Below are 17238 nucleotides of genomic sequence, written 5' to 3'. Positions count from 1 at the left end.
CCGCCCGAGAAGCCTTTAGGAGAATGAACGTGGGCATAAACCCAGGCTCGGTTCCCATCTCTGCCTCTCGCTAGCTCTGCAAACTTCTGAAGTTTCTACCTACCTTCTCCAAGGCTCCGGCTCCTCGTACGGGAAACAAGGATGATCGCAGTGTCCTCGGTGCAGGGACCTGGCAACGACTGGGGACACCAGGACCAGAGCTGTGAAGGGGAGGGGGGGGACTGTCGCCAGCCTTCCCCTGCCGACCGCAGGCCGAGGTCCTGCCTTTCTCCTCCTAAAGCCCCTGCCTCTTCGGCTTCTCTTGGGCTCTGGTCACTGTGCATCCCATCACCCCTCACCCTGGCACCGACCTTGAAGACACAAAGCGGGGCCGCCACACCCTGCAGTAACTCCGTTCACTCACACAGGGAGCACCTCCTCGGCCCCAGTGCCGTTCTCACTCAGGGAAAATGGCCTTGACCAAGGAGACAAGCGCCTTACGGAGGTTGCGTGTCAGTGGGGAAGGCAGTGGAAGAACTGCAAAGAAAATACAGGCAGTGATCCAGGTCTGGACTGCAAGGACACTGGATGGTGGATGGGAGTGATGAGCAGGTGCTCTCAGCAGGCCACCCGAGGAGGACATAGCTTTGGAGTTGAGACCTGGCCGACCAGAGGGTGACAGGTGGCCATCAGAAGAGAGATGTTTCTGGCTGGCGGAGGGAACAGCTGGTGCAAAGGCCCAGTGGCAGGAGGGAGCGGGGCAGTCTGAACACTGACCGCAGGTCTGGAGGGAGAGAGAGGGGTGAGGAGGAAGGCGGGGTGGGCAGTAGGGGTCGAACTGAAGCATGCTGAGTACCATTTGGGAAGTCTGAGTTCCGGCTTAGAAACAGCATCGCTGCTTCAGGATGGAAAAGGAGCTGAGGGACAGGGCGACAGGGAATGGGTCTTTTCTCCACCTCCGCTGCCCTGTACTGGGGAGAATGGGGACCATTTTCTAATTTAAGTTCCAGCTAAATTAAACTAATTTGGCTTATGGAACCTAAGCATTAACGGTCAGTCCAATGACCCCAACGCAGCGAAATATGAAGGAACCAGAAAGCCCTCGCACAGAGGAGATCATGGAAAACGCTTATGGGTTCAGACGTGCTCAGCCTCAGCTGGGTTTTAATAGAATAAACACATTGGGGAACTCTTTCATATTTCCCTTTCTCAAAACAAAACAAAAAAACCCCTGAAATGTGCCACCCGGTTCCTATTGAGAAGTGCACGGGCTCCCAGAGCTGTTCTGAAGGCCTGTTACTGCATTATCGGGGTTTCTCATAAATCCTTCCCGAACAAAGCTATAGCTCTGTAGGGGAAGGTTGACCGTAATCTAATTATTGAGAATTACTTTAAGATTCATGTTTTTCCTTATATTACTGAAAAGTAATCATTGTAATAATGAAGACCGCATGTGTCTTGGATCTAATTATTAAATCGTTATATTGTTTTATAATTCCTATTAGCTACTTCGGCTAAAGGGTCAGATGAAAAAAGGCAGAAGGATTTTTTTTGTGTTTCTTTTTCACGCTGATGTTTTAATTTCTCTCCATACCCTTCGCTCCAGCCCGAGGAATGGCAGAGTGAGGACCAAACTGGCACGTCCAGGGGCCCGGGCTTGGCCTTCGTGGTCGTAGGGGCCTGGAAGGACACAGCTGGGACCCCTGACAGCTGGCAACAGGTCAAGGGTCTCCAGCATTGGCCCTGACCACTGGGGAGAGGCACTCCCAGAGCCAAGTCTAGGTGCCTTTTCTTTTTTTTTTTTAACATTCTTTTTCAATTTTTTTTTAAAAAAAATTATTCTTTTTAATTGAAGTAGAGTTGTTTTACAACGTTGGGTTAGTTTTAGGTGTACAGCCAAGTGACTCAGTTATAGACATATATTTTTTTCAGATTCTTTTCCCATATAGGTCATTACAACATACAGAGTATAGTTTCCCGTGCTCTACGGTAGGTGCTGGGCACGGTTTCTGACCGGCCCTTCTTGTCTGGGTCTTATCATTGGATCTGCCTGTGAACACTCAGGCCCCGCAGGTGCTCCCCTTAGGCCCACCTGCTTTCCGCAAAGTCCTCTAAAAGGTCAAAACAAAGCAGTAACAGTGGACTACGTAAATGTTTGACTCCATAGCGTTTCAGCCAGGGGCCTGCAGGTTGCTTCACTCGTAATACAGTTGAAGTTACCAGATCAGGATGAACAAGACCCGTGTGTCTCAAAATACAAAATAAAACATCACAAGAAAATTGTAAAGACAAATTAAGGTCATCTGTGACTTTTTGTGAGTCAAATTCCAAATCATTGTAAAAGCCAGATTATCAACTTCTTTCCAAAACGTTTTGCAGCCAAAAAATCTCCTGGGTGGTGACGTGTGCTGTGCTGGGGCTCAGGGTGGCACCTGCCCCCTGGGCCAGGGCTCTGGGCTCAGAGCAGTTGGTCGGGAAACCCTCCCCGTGTACTGCTGACGGGGCCTGAGTGTTTCCCTGGAGCGATGTCTTGTCAGCCTCCAAACGGGGGGGAGGTCACTCAGTTGTGGCCCCCCGAGCGGAGCCCGGCTGCTGCCCCACCCACTGTGTCTGCAGGACCTGGAGGGGACGTTTGAACCTCTGATGGTTCAACACCCAGGATCACGCTCAGCTTTGCCATTTCTTCAGACCCGTGCACTGCCCTTCACTGAGCATTCAAACAGTAGGTGCTTAATAAGTGCTTCTGGCCCCAAATGACCGCAGTTCTGTCTGGGTCCTGCTCCTTCCACACATTTCCATCCTCCTGAGTCAGGCAACGTTGAGTATCCCCCAGGGAGAGCAGCCGTCATCTTTGGAGTTGAGAACTTCAACTCTTCCCTGTTTTTTCAGGAATCCTTTGGAACCAAGAGGGACCAAACCATGAAGGAATGCTGAAGAACCTTAAAATTATTCTCTCTCTACAGCCTACACCTCTTGCAAGCCCCTGATTATCATTAAACACGTAATCCTTGCATCTGGAGCCCTTTCCCTGGTGAGAAAGTAGCAAGGCCTGACCAGAGACCCTTAGCTGGAGTGACTCATTCATTCATTCACTCACTCACTCAGATTAAAAATTTTTTTATAAAAGTATAGTTGATTTACAATGTTGTGTTAATTACTGGTGTACAGCAAAGTGACTCAGTTATACATATATATACATTGTTTTTCATATTCTTTTCCATTGTGGTTTATCACAGGATATTGAGTATAGTTCCCTGTGCTCTACAGGAGGACCTTGGTGTTTATGCATCCTATATATAACAGCTTGCATCTGCTAATCCCAAGACTCACTCAGATTTTTAGAAAGCAACTACACACGTCCCTCAGACTTATAGGTGCTGGGTGATGTGGAACAAGATAGGTCCCTGCTGTCATGGAACCCACAGCCCGCAGGGAAGCTGCCAGTGCTGAGCGAGGTGGGCACGGGGGCGACGTGTCCTGGCTGTGTGCTAGCGTCGTGGCACCAGATCTCCCGGCAGAAGGAGACCACCAGGCAAGAGGAACGAGGTTGGAGGGAAGGAAGGGAAATGATCCAGGCCGGGGGGACCGCATGGGTGGCAGCCAGGAGGCTGGAGGTGCGTTTGGGAACCTGAGAGCAGCAGTGAGATGAGAGCAGGGGCGGGAGGCCGTGGCATGTGTGCGCCTGGCTGCGGCTCCAGGGCTGTGGCAGCTGGAGCCGCCTCTCCTGCTCCAACAGGCAAGCGTGGGCCAAACCCTCCCTTAAGTTCCAGAGAGTTCCAAGCCCTGGAGGAGCTGAAAGCGTGTCATTAGTTGTGTCTGGGGACTCCTGGGGGAATGCTGCTCTGAGGACCAAAGAGGGGGTCGAGGAGACCCCGTGGAGAAGGCAGGCTCCCAGGCCCCCATGTGGCACCCTCGCTGTGTCCTGCCCGAGGCAGGGGCCCTGCAGACCTGCCGCTCCGGGAAAGCAACTCTTTGCGGGTCCCAGGAGGAGTCTGGAGACACTTAGGGGCAAGCTGTGCGCAGGGCATCTGATTCTCAAAGCCAGTGGCTTCCGTGCGTTATGCAGAAGCACCTGGGCTGAGCCAGGCCCCAGCACGAGTCAGAAACTCGGTCCCAGACGCCAGCCTCTCCTGTCCCACCCTCCCCAGCTACAGGCCTCAGCAGAGACAGACCTCTGCGGGCCCTTGAAAGGATGAATTTGCCTTGAAGAGGGGCACCAATGATAGCCACGACTAACCATGGCAACGAGAGATTCTATTAGGCTGAAATTAGGAAGGGAAGGAGAAAAACGGAACACCTAAGAAGTCCAGCAGTCCCTTCTTGGCCGTGGGGACAGATTACAGACAGCGCCACCTTCTCCAGCAAGACCGGGGCCCCAGGCGCCGACACACCGCGGTTTAATGCTGGGTTGCCACCATCTTGCAGTTCTTAACAGCTGTTGAAGGAGAGTCCGCAATCTCACTGCCCTGAGCCCCACAGACTGTGGAGCTGAGCCTGGTCATGGAATTTGGCTGCCGTACCTGCCGTACCTCCAGGCCTCCTTTTAAATATTCTTCTCTCCACCGTACACAATATAGTCCACCCCTATTTCTCAGGGAGGTGAGTTTGTGGTGGCATTTCCTTTTTCTCTTGATTACTGTTTACCTGGACTTTTAAATTAAGGTATAACATGCAAACGACAAAGCCCAAAAATCGTAATGGTTTTTTGTATATGGATGAATCCTTGTAAGGTTCTCTGACGTTGCCTTCCGATCACGTACCACCCAGCTATCGCCATCCTGATCTCTAGCATTAGAGCTATGTTTGTAGCAGTATTTTATCTCGGAAAGATTTTCTTATTTCATTTCCCAAATTCTCTTGGAGATTATTCGGATCCTTGGGAATCCTGAAAATCTTATGGGGAGAAATAAAAGATGGAACTATTTTAAAGAACTCTGGCTGTGGCAAAAACACCCCAAGTTGAAAGAATATCTGAGTCCTTCAAATAGTGTAAGACATTATTCTGTTTGGATGGGCCATTTCTGCAATGAAATTCTTGGGTCTTTTAGAAGATGCTTTCAGGGATCCGGAATCGTATCTTTTTGAAATGATGTATTATCTTAAATGGTCTTAATTGTTTCATTAATGTGAACTTGACATAAAGTAGCCTCTCGAAGTGCATTGCTAAGGAGGGAAAGGAGATTAATAACCTAATCGAGCATTTAGAAACAATTGAGATGCCTCATGGAAAGGGTACTCTAAAAATTTCATTTAAAAATATAATTATACTGATTAGAAAGACGTATTCCTTTGTTTCAGAGAGAAGATCTTATAGTTTGAGAGCATTTAGCTGAATAGATAGGATTATATTTAAAATGTTATCTTCTTAATTGTGTAAAATGTCATTTCCAGGCTTTTGCTTCAGAAAGAGATGAGTTTCTGGAGTCTTCTGCTGTTTTAATGTTGATTTGGGGGTGACCACTGGTGTTAGTGGGAATGGGAAACATAAAAATGAGAGAAACGTAAAATATGTGATTTAAGATATTTTAATGTCAGAACCCACCTTGCTCTAGGTAAGGTGGCCGTGGATTTGCAGGTGGGACACAGGTGTGTAGAAGTGAGCATGTATGGGCAAGAAGAAGGTTCCCCCCGGGGGGGTTCCCTAAAAAATGGGCCCCCAAATCCAGGTCCCAGGGAGTCTGAGCCTCCTTCTTTGGATGCAGCCTTCCCTTTGGGGAACAGAGAACTTGGCACAAGTTTGAAAATCTTCGTAATGTCATATTTACGTTCTTTGAGGGAGGGCTGGATTTCCTGAAATAAGTCACTGGAGCCAAGATCGGTTAGTGATAAGCTGGGAAGATAATGCTCTGAGATAAAATTTTGCACAGCGAAGCCAGTTCCCAGAGGCTGATTTCCTTGTGTGCTTTCTAAACCTCACGTCCTTTCATCCCGGGGGTCCTCCTTCTCCTGGTTATTTATCTGAAGGAGAAAATACATTAGAGGGAAAAAATGCTGCATGTGTAAAGACATTCAAGCACAGGAGGATAATAGCGGAATAAACAAACAAGCAAGCAAACTGAAAACAACCTAAGTGCCTCTGGCCGGTGCTATCAGAGCTCCTGTGATCGGAACCCCCCGGCCCCCCCAGACATCATAAAGGCTGCCCAGACATACGGAAACATTGATGAGATCATATGGGGGAAAACCCAGGAATCAAAAGTTGTAGGTACCCTCTGCAGTGGGAAAAAGGAAAATGCCTACTGTGTCAGGATCGTGCGTTTCAGAGGGAAGGACTTCTCCCCTTGTTTGGGCTTGAAACTGCACATTTCTGACAAATAGAAATGTGGAGAACAAAGAAGAGAGGCCAAGTAAAGCAGGTGCCTCTGTAGCAGGATTCTGAAGGAGAAGCGACAGCCTTTCAAGCGATGCTCTGTCTCTAGATTGTGTAATAATCTCTTTGGCTAAATGAGCAGAAGGGGCTCATGGCCGTTTGGAAGTAGAGGTTTTCTACATTGCTAACAATAATAACCAACATTTGGAACGTTTACAGAAAAACGTTCATGTAAAACGACTCACTTCGCTCAATCCAAGCCAGCGAGGGTATCGCTATAGACAAGAGGGAGACTGGGTCTAAGAAGAGGCCATCAGTGGTGACCTTGCCAGGCTTCAAGGCAACAGGATGAGGCTTCAGAAAAGGAGCCCTGTCTCCTGGTCTGAGGCCTCATCCAAGAGAAATGGACTTGAAGACATGGCAGTCGGTTCTGTCCTCTGAGATAAGGAAGCTCTTCCATCCACATGCCCCACTGGCTTTCCAATTTCGCCCAGAATTGATGTACTGGGTCCCGATGGCATCCCTCGAGCTACCTGCTGCCTGTATGATCTGATTGTCCTTGGAGGCGGAAGATGAAATCTCATTCTAGGCCCCAAGATCACAGGCTCAAACTCCCTCGGAGGCCAGAGCTGGGGGTGAAGAGTCTTTGCTGCTGTTTGTGAAATGCATAAGAAACCCTCTTCCTTCCTTCAAAGAAATGTGTTTTCTTTCATTTCTTGCTTGAAACATGGAGTGCCCTTGATTCATCTGTACCCATTTTTGATGGAGTCTGTGTTCACGGGAAATATTTCTCTACTTTGAGGAAAATACCCTGCAACGAAATGATAATTGGCAAGGAAAATAGCCTCGGGGAAACCACAGGGCATGGTGGAGGATGTGGAAAACCCCAGAACTTTGCATCCCAAGGGGGCCCCGTTACAGCTCCTTGCTGCCATGCTTAACAGTGGGTCCCATGCTGTTACTTGTTCTTATTTTCAGAGGGAAGCCAGAGACCTGAATATTTATGTAGAAACTTCCCATCAACGTATTTTAACATTTAAAGAGAAAGAGTGACTTTCATTTTAAAGAATTTCAAGAACTCGCATCAGTTAAGGGTCTTGGTTTGGGTTCCGCCAGGAGCAGTCTCAGAGACAAGGATTCGAGAGCAAGTAGTTTTGGGGGGAGGGAGTCCCAGAAAATACCCAGAGAAGAGCAGGAAGGGAGAGTTGGAGGGTCGATGCTTGTCGGGGTGGGGGTGGGGGGCGGGGATAAACAGCACTTGCATCAATGGTACCTTGCCTGCTCATGCGCAGCTATGGGCTTCCTCCCTTCCCGGTCTCCTTCTCCATCCTCTTTCAGTGTTTCCTGGAATCACCTTCCGAATCAACTACTTGCATTGGATTCCCCATGTCAAGGTCTGCTTCCGGCAGACACCGACATGAGCGAGACATGGCATGAGATCTGGCCTGGGTCCACGGGGCATCCGGCCAGGGCTGCGCAGCCTGCTGTGCAGCCGGGTGTGGCCATGTCACCTTGGGGTCCTAGCATCTCAGAAGCAGGTGTGCCTCCTCCTAGCGTTCACCTCTGCCCCCGTGGGCCAGAAGGGAAACGACCAGGCTGACGCTGGAACCCAAGTGTTGTGGGCGGCGCAGGCAGAGCCAGCCTGGGAATAAAACCATCCCGCAAGTGATTCACCTGCGCAGACAGGCCCGTTATCGAGGGAGGAGCGAGTTCTGGCGGATTGACGTCACTCTGTCTTGCTGGGTCTCCGTCACAGGTTGAGCCCTCCCTCCAGAAGCGGATGCTGAAATGGAATTGGAGTGCGAGGTGTCCATCAGGGACCAATACTTGTGAAAGGAGGAGCCAGGGCTGAGCAAAGGGGAAGTGGAATCAGGACCCAGATGGAGGACCCCCAAGCCCAGGCTAGTCCAGCAGGAATGTGAGAAGAGGCTGTGCCCATCGGGCTGAAATCGCCAGGCCTCTGTGTCCTCCCCTTGCCACCGCTGGATGTCGACTGTCCCGGGAAAGGAGTGACGCTGCTGAAGCAGCCGAGGCTGCCCATCTTTCCTGGAGCTGTGAGCACGTGCTTCCCTGAAGGGGGCCCTGGGGGCTTCCATCATTAAGCGGAAGGGGCACAGCTAATGGTGGGTGCGTGGACTTGCTTGAGCCCTCTGGTCCCGCCTGTGCCATTTCCGTGTTATGACGGCTGCTCTGGGGCCAGCTCTACCCCATGGCTTGGTGGGGACACAGATCCTGATGGGTAGTCATGACTTCGTGGTCACCTGATGTCCCACGGTTAGCCATTCCTTCTCTGCCAGGAATGGAATTTTTTTAACACACTATAAACCATTCCGTTTCATTAATTAATGTATATTACATTCACACATAGTCTAAAGAAAGCATTAAAAACTCTACTGTACAATCCTCGATCAAAATACAGATTATGAGCCTTCAAGAATCATTCTTATTCTTCTGATATAATGACCTGAGAACTGTGCTTTCTACGGTGTTCAGAACTGAGGCTAGCTAGTTAGTAAAGACAGACGTGCATTAATTTTATGACATTTTAGGTGTACCAGGGCACCGCAGGAGCTGGTTTCCACCAGGTATAGGATCCTCCAGTGAATTCTTTCCCCACCACTGACGCCTCCAGCTCCACGGCACCTGCTCGGTTGTGTGGACCTGCTCCGAGCGCACCTGCAGCTAGCCGCTGCATGTCACCCCGCCTACGGATGCAAAGTACCCAGCTGTGACCCACCAGGAGTTGTGCTTCTTTCATGGTTGCGGCAGAGAGGTCAAGATTCAACACTGTCTTCTGCCTTAGGGAGAGTGTCTTGGTGTGCCTCTGACCACGGGGGCCCTTAAGGTGTAACAGGCCCCCGCCTCTTCGCAGGGCCTGTCTAAGCCCCCTGAAGCACGTGTGTCTTCTCAAGGCCTCTGGCGTGCTGGCCACTTCTTGCGCGTTTGGGCTGATCAACATAATATCATCACTGTCATGGACCAAAGCGTTGCTCCACGGATATGCAGATGGTCCAGATTGCATTACGAGAGAGGGCGAAGGAGGCCACTCGGCCTGGGACAAACCTGCAAACCCATCTTGTCCGCTCCAGATCCATTTCTGGAGCCCTGCAGACCATCTCTGGACCTCTTTTCTGATTGGGATGGAATAGAGCTCAAATATCTGATCCGTAGCTGCAGACCTCGGGCAAGTTAGTTTGTGAGGGTAACACACTCAGTACAGAAACTGATCAGGGGTCCTTACTAACGGTCACCCACAGTCACCCCTGGGACTCCTCCTGTTCCTTCAAGGACCAGATAGGTGAATCCCACAGTGATATGATGGGGACCTATCCCTGGATCTTTTAGCTCTTTTAAGAATGATGCTGACCACCACCCGCTCCTGGGCTGGAGGGGATGAAGTGTAACCTTCCACTTGACCTTCTCCACCGAGATGGCTCTTAACCTCACAGAACAAGGACCGGCTGCCCAGCACGGCAGTCCTAAATATGCAGCCGGGATCAGGGCGCTGACCCCGGGGGGCGGGGGGCAGTCATGGGTCCAGTGGGCCCACGATAAACCAGCGTTTGGCCGGGACTCCACCTGTGATCAGGGACTCACCTCCCGTCTCTGATCAGGAGGAAACCGTGATGAGGCCTCTGTGGTTTCTGATCATTGACGACGCGAACGTTGATAAAACGGAATAACGGAAGGGTTTTCTACGGCGTCACTGACCACTGCCACGCGCAGGGAAAACTGACAAATAAGTAGCCTGTCGAGAAGCAGGTGCCTAGGCTGGTGGATAAAATGAGCACTTCGTGCTCTCTCTGTGCCATGCTGTGCTAGATTCTCCCCACCGACGTCCGTCTCTGGACGTCTGCCTCCTGACCCTGGGCAGCCCTCTACGCTGGTGGGCTAAAATCTAACCAGCAAGTTTGAAACAAGGGGTGGATGTAGTCAGGGCTTGACAAATTGGAGACAAAGGTATTTTCCTACCCCAGAAGAAAAAGGGAACTGGCCAGCCAGGTGGGATGAGGACAGAGGCATGGGGAGAGGTGACCACTGACTGGAAGGCGCGGGTAGTGGGGTTGGTGGGCGAGAGGGTGTCCCTGAGCAAAGGGGTTCCCAGGACGTTGTGGAAGATACGATGTCAAGAGGCAGAGAAATCTCTTTTCTCAGACAATGAACACCTGCCTGTTCGGGGCTATTAAATCCAGTATTTCTCTCCCTGCATGAAAGACACATGAAATTGTTTCTGTGATCCTCTCTGAAGGGAAATGTGAGAGCAAAGCTTGACAACCGGAAGGCCCTTCAAATGGGGCTGTGGCTACAGGCACGTGAGACGCCTGGGACGGGGCTTCAGGGGAGCTGCTCTTCCCCAGGTCGGCTGTTGGATTGCAGAGTCGGGCTGTGGGAACGAACCAGACAGTTATGATTGCTGGAAAACCAGCTCTCAGAATGACAGCTCGCACACTCCAGGTGTGTTTGATAAGGCGTATTATTTAGATAAACCAAGCCTCCCTACTGTCCTGGTTCTTCCACTGAGCCCTCCACTGCCTGGGGTGAAGCCCTCGTGATTTTATAATCAACCAGGAGATAAGCACATCGGAAGTGACAGCCCAAGGTGGGTGTTTTGGGGGCTGCTTCTCCTCTGCATTTCCCCGTGGAGTTCCATCTTCCTCTGCCGTCAGCATGAAGCCCACATGAGGAGTTTTACGGGTGCGTCCCCAACTCCCTCTTTTCTGAGAGGTGGGACTACTTTCTTTTTCCAGGCAAGCTTCCAGGGACGCTTGGCATTTACCATTCTTAAAAGAAATGGAAATCCACAGACATTTCATTTTCGTTTGTCCCGCAATCTGGTTAAGTGGCCTGCCTGTCAAAGGCCCCAGCAGTGACCCCAGCCAACAAAAGCCACCCCACCTGAACGCAGGGCCGTTCTGCAGCGACTCACGCAGCTGTCTCGTGTCTGATCTCTGTGCCACCCCCCACGTGCCCCTTCCCTTCACTCGTGTGTCATTACATGTCAGAATATATTACCATGCTCGACCGTTGAGCTAGGCTGTTCTTTTTCAGTTTAATTACCAAGCTCAAATCGCTGACCCCCTGTCTGTTTTATTAAGATGTTGCTGCCGATAATGAATAAATTGAGGGGGAGAAATTCCAATTTCCTGCTGAGCTGCCTTTGCATGAGGTGCTTTCCAGGATGGCAACCTCGCTGCCGTGGAGCCTGGACTCAACCCATCGGACGGACTCCCCCCAGGCTGAGCCTCACCTCCTGTCTTGTGGGCTACAACAAAGCACTGGAAAGACATTTATTAGTTCCACAAAAACACTAAGAAAACAACTGGACCCAAGTCACCTGCTCTAAGGATCAAAAACGGTTACAACAGCTCCTTGGAAAATGGGGTCGTCCCAGCCCCAGGGGCTTAGAAATAGAAACTAACTGGTTCTGCCCAGTTTTAGAAAGGAGGGTAATTCCTCCGTGGGCTCTGGGGAGAGTTTCTGTCTGCCTCAGGACACGTGCTCCCCATGGAATCCCTGCTTCCGTCGTGAGGATGATTTTATAACCACCCAACCTTCTTCCTGATCCCCAGATCCAAGGAGGGCACGCCGGACACAGCAAACCCTAGTCACATGATCGTACATCCCTCGCCGGGCACTTGGGCTCCATTTTGACACTAATAAAGTTAGTGAGTAGAAATCGGATTACAAGAAGGAACAAATGAGTTGTGTTTCATGAGGTGAGTCTGTGATGGTCCGTTTCAGCCGGGAATAATTGCAGCTCCCGGTGCGTCTTCAGAGAGTTTACCTAAATGTATTCATTTACACAGAAAGCGGAAGGCAGGCATGACTGCTTTTATTTCTCCAGTTAAGAAACTGGAAAACCTGGTGCGGGGCTCTTGGGACCTCATGCACTGTAGATGTTTGTCTTCGTTTGGGGGCCGGGAAGCAGGTGGGAAAAAGAAGGACTTGAAGGAAGGAAATTGAATAGACAGGCACACTTCTGAGTCTCATTGACCTTTCTACCCCACGTGACTGCAGAGAATTTTCTCCGGGGCTTTGCAGTTGTTGTACATGGCGGGGAACCTGGCATCCTTGGGGTTTTCTGGTTCTGCAGAGAGTCTCCTGACCCCACGCCTCTCCCTCCCCGACTCTCATCACCTGGTCTCTCTGAGCCCCATCGCTCTTAGCTGCTCACCGGCCTCCATCTGACACCCTCCTTTGTACTTCGCCTGCACCTGTTCTCTCCCCATCCTCTCCTTGCGCTCCACAGTGACCCTGTGGTGGCCAGCAGTGTAGACGCTCAATAAAAGTCCATCCCATGGAGCTGAATTGTTACAGCAAGAATTGTTACAGCAAAATTGCGGGCTTCCCTGGTGGCGCAGTGGTTGAGAGTCCGCCTGCCGATGCAGGGGACATGGGTTCGTGCCCCGGTCTGGGAAGATCCCACATGCCGCGGAGCGGCTGGGCCCGTGAGCCATGGCCACTGAGCCTGTGCGTCCGGAGCCTGTGCTCCTCAACGGGAGAGGCCACGACAGTGAGAGGCCCGCGTACTGCAAAAAAAACCCCAAAAAACAAAAAAACATAAATTGCTTGTTTGGTGGCCTAAAATAGAGCCCAGAGACACTCACTAATGAACCCTTGGTAGGAAGAATCCTCCCTCCTGCAAAGAGGGAACGAAGCTAAGACACCCAGCTTCACTGTTCAGCAAAACTGTACTCTCAGTGCCGGGGACCTGCCCTCCTCTCCTCACTATGTTTCTAGTGTGTTGTTTTATTTATTATGATTTGCTAGGTATGGCTGAGTGGGAAAATGGTGTCCACAGAAAGCCATGAAGCAACATTTCTCAAGCTTGGGTCAGATCTGTCACCATGGAGGGGGTCCCGAGCATTAAGCAACACCTCTGGCCTCCACACGTTAGATCCCAATAGCATCCTTCCCATCACCCCCCCGCCCCGGTTGTGACAATGAAAAATATCTGCAGACATTGTCAGATGTGCCCCAGGCTGAGGGCACAATCACCCCAGTCAAGAAGCACTTAATAGGCACAGCTAAAATGCCAAGGAATTAAACCTTCAAATTAATTTGGGCTGCTCACTTAGGGCTGACACATGTCCACAGACAGCAAAGCACATTCACTGGGCTTTGCCTTTGTGTTTCTAGTCTCAGGACCAATGATCTATTTAATGAAACCTTTCTGGCTTCATCAGACTCACAGGTGACACCAAAGTTTTGACGAAACCGTGACAACCTGGGCGTGAGATGTGAGGCCGGGGACCCTCAGCCAGGCCGGGAGGCTGAGCCCACACTCCACTCGCTAGCAGCTATTTGATGCCCGCAGGAGAAGACGGCTCGATGGAAAACGTGTCTACATGAGCAGATCCATCCAAGTTCTGGTTCTGGTCCAAGCGAGAAAAGAGCACGGGGCAGGGAGATGGGACCTCACACTCAGCAAACGCCATTCACCCGGCAAGTCCCCCCACCATCCCAACTTCAATCCCCTTGCCCCCCAGGTGGGGACATCACTCTGCCTTTTTGTTTTCCACACGTGGCTATGACCAGACTCTCTGGGGGTTATTTACACAGAAGCACCTTGAGGAATAGAACACTTGGAGCAAATCAAAGGGTTTTTCTTCTTCTGTGTCTGGGTCCCATCTTGGTAAACCCTGTTTAATCAGCGCGCACTCTGTTTCAGATAGCTTAATGGCCTGTTGGTATAAGGAAGGTGTCGCATTGCAGAAGACGGTTTATCACGTGCCACTGCTGACATGTAACAGAGGAGGGACTGGAGAAACATTGCCGAATGCAGATCTTCAGAGCTGGATTTGAAAGGGATTTTTATGCGTTGGGCTTATTGGCCTGGTTTAGAGAAAGGCAATATGCGACTTAAGCTTTGTATTTATTTCAATAATGCAATTCTTGGAAAAATGAGTTCATTTGTGCCCTTTGAAAGAAAGGCACCGAACCTAGTTAAGTTTGGATTAGTTGTATGTGAGAGCAAGGATATGTCTCCTTAAATCTTGATGGGACTAATTGCCCTAAGATGCAGTAGTGTGGAGGGTCTTAAGCTTGAGCAGGAGGCAGAACCCTCTGGAAGGTTTGTCAAAATCCACACGGCTGGGCCTCACCCCCAGAGTTTCTAATTCAAGAGGTCTGGGATGAGGCCAGATAAATTGCATTTCTAAGCAAGTTCCCAGGGGATACTGATGCTGCCCACCTGGGTACCACACTCTGAGGACCGTGGCAATGAAGCGGAGATGAAGCAAAAAGCCTTCCAGGTAGCAGCTGACATTGGCATCCCGTCCACATCCCCTTCACACTCACCTCTACACCTGAAGGCTGTCACAGTGTCCCCTGCCACTCTCCGCTGCAGGGATGCACTGGGCCCGCAGAGGGTGCGTAAACTGCTGGAGAGTTAATGCCCTTGGAAGCAGCCCTTAATCAATTGCAGGCAGGACAGTGGTGGATAAATACACTAGGTTCCCTAGCCCTTGGATGGGGTCATTCTGAGCTGTGGTCTGCACCAATCCTCCGACTCCAAGTGTGGTCCCGGCACCAGTGCTGGCTGGTTTCCTGAGCTGTTTTGTTACTGATCTGTGATGGGCCAAATACTAAAATTGAGCGTGACCAGCTAGAAACTTCAACAGCAATCTGATACTTTAATTTCATGACCGTTGACGCGAATAATAAGAAAAGTAGGGCTTGGATTTTGTATGTCTTTGTTCTCCATTTTATTATGTTTTACAAAAACGTAAGTCCTCCTTAGTTTGGCAAGACAAGTGAATTCTGCACAGCAGAAAGTGTGAAGGGCACTGTCCTGCCCCATCTCGGAGCAAGCCAGCAGGGCGGAGCCTCTGCTGCCCACAGAGGCCACCTGTTCATCAGTGGACCCGCTCGTGGCTCCTTCCCTTCCCCGTCTCCCTTCCCACTCTTCCCCGGGTGTTTCCTGGGACTCCCTCCCAACTAAACTGCTTGCCTTCGAATCCTCATCCCAGGCTTTGCTCCCGGGGGAACCCAAACCAAGACACTTAACTGATGGGGTTGAGGGCTGCTTCTGGGCACGTTAACTCTGGTCCTTTGGTGGTCTCTGTGTGGAGGTTGGTGCCGTTACTTGGGTAGCAGCCCTGGGTGCGTGGAGGTGAGGGCCGGGAGAGACACGCAACATCAGCCTCAAACGCTCCTGGTACAGAGGACAGGCCAGCATCACTTACTGAACATTGTTCTTCAAGGCAGTTCACTTAAAATATGTAAATAGATTGGCTTTTGAAAGACATCGGTGCCCCTTCTCTCCTTCCTTCTTTCCACACCAGTGTCCCCCAGGCCCCGTGCTAATCACCTGGGATTAACAGTGGAAAAGGCTCAGGCGCCCTAGATTTCTGTTTGGTGCAGAATAACAGACAGATTGGAGCGAATGGTAAATTCGTAGACCCAGGAGGATACTGATGACCTTTGTTTTAAATTTTTTTTTTTTTCTTTTTTTTTGCGGTACGCGGGCCTCTCACTGCTGTGGCCTCTCCCATTGCGGAGCACAGGCTCCGGACGCGCAGGCTCAGCGGCCGTGGCTCACGGGCGCAGCCAATCCGCGGCATGTGGGATCTTCCCGGACTGGGGCACGAACCCGCGTCCCCCGCAACGGCAGGCGGACCCCCAACCACTGCTCCACCAGGGAAGCCCTCTTTTAATTTTTTTAAATACCCATTTTATTTTGTTTTTTTTTTGTTTGTTTTTTAACTTTATTAAAGCATAGTTGATTTACAAGGTTGTGTTCATTCCTGCTGTACAGCAAGGTGACAGTTATATATTCTTTTTCATATTCTTTTTTATTATGGTTTATCACAGGATATTGAAAATAGTTCCCTGTGCTATATAGTAGGACCTTGTTGTTTATCCATCCTATATATAGTAGTTTGCATCTGCTGACCCCAAACTCCCACTCCATCCCTCCCCCACCCTCCTCCCCCTTGGCACCCACAAGTCTGTTCTCTATGTCTGTGAGTCTGTTTCTCTTTTGTAGATATGTTCATTTGTGTCGTATTTTAGATTCCACATATAAGTGATATCATATGGTATTTGTCTCTCTGACTTACTTCACTCAGTATGATCATCTCTGGGTCCATCTTTGTTGCTGCAAATGGCACTATTTCATTCTTTTTTTATGGCTGAGTAATATTCCCTTGTATATATGTACCACATCTTCTTTATCCATTCATCTGTCGATGGACATTTAAGTTCTTTCCATGTCTTGGCTATTGTAAATAGAGCTGCTATGGACATAGGGGTGCATATATCTTTTCGAATTATAGTCTGTCCAGGTATATGCCCAGGAGTGGGATTGCTGGATCATATGATAGCTCTATTTTTAGTTTTTTGAGGAACCTCTATACTGTTTTCCATAGTGGCTGCACTATGGAAAATTTGCAATTTACATCCCATTTTATTTTGAAACAAGGCATCTCCAAATATTGTTGTTTGCAATTGATCCAGAAGTTCGCGCACACGCGAGTGGGAATCACTCGCCCCTGTTCACGTACTTCTGCGTGCATGCGTGGGTGGGTGCGTGGGCGGGGATGCACGGACACTTTGGTTCCGGGGAACCTGTGTATCACAGGGAAATGGGGGGAGTGATCTTCTCTGCCTTTCAAGAGACCTTCTGCCTCTCGAATGCAAACACAGCCGATCTATCTCTCCTCCGACTTTAATAACAGTTTTGTGAAAACCCCGGGGACTCTTTCCCTTGCCTAACCTTCAAGCCAGATTTACAAGTCAAGGAATGTTCGAAATGAATTAATTACCTCACTAAATACAAGCGGGACGCAAGTGCACATGAAAGGAAGAGAGAGGTTCTTAGCTCCCACACAGAAAAGGTTACCAGAGAAATGCTCCTGAATTATTCTTCCTTCCATCTCCTCTTGCACCTACTTGAACGCTGTATGCACCAACTCATTTACATACTTTCTAAAAAAGACTTCCGT

This window comes from Stenella coeruleoalba, assembly GCF_951394435.1.
Source record: "Stenella coeruleoalba genome assembly, chromosome: 15".
Lineage (NCBI taxonomy): Eukaryota > Metazoa > Chordata > Mammalia > Artiodactyla > Delphinidae > Stenella > Stenella coeruleoalba.
Note: the sequence above shows the minus strand (reverse complement) of the source record.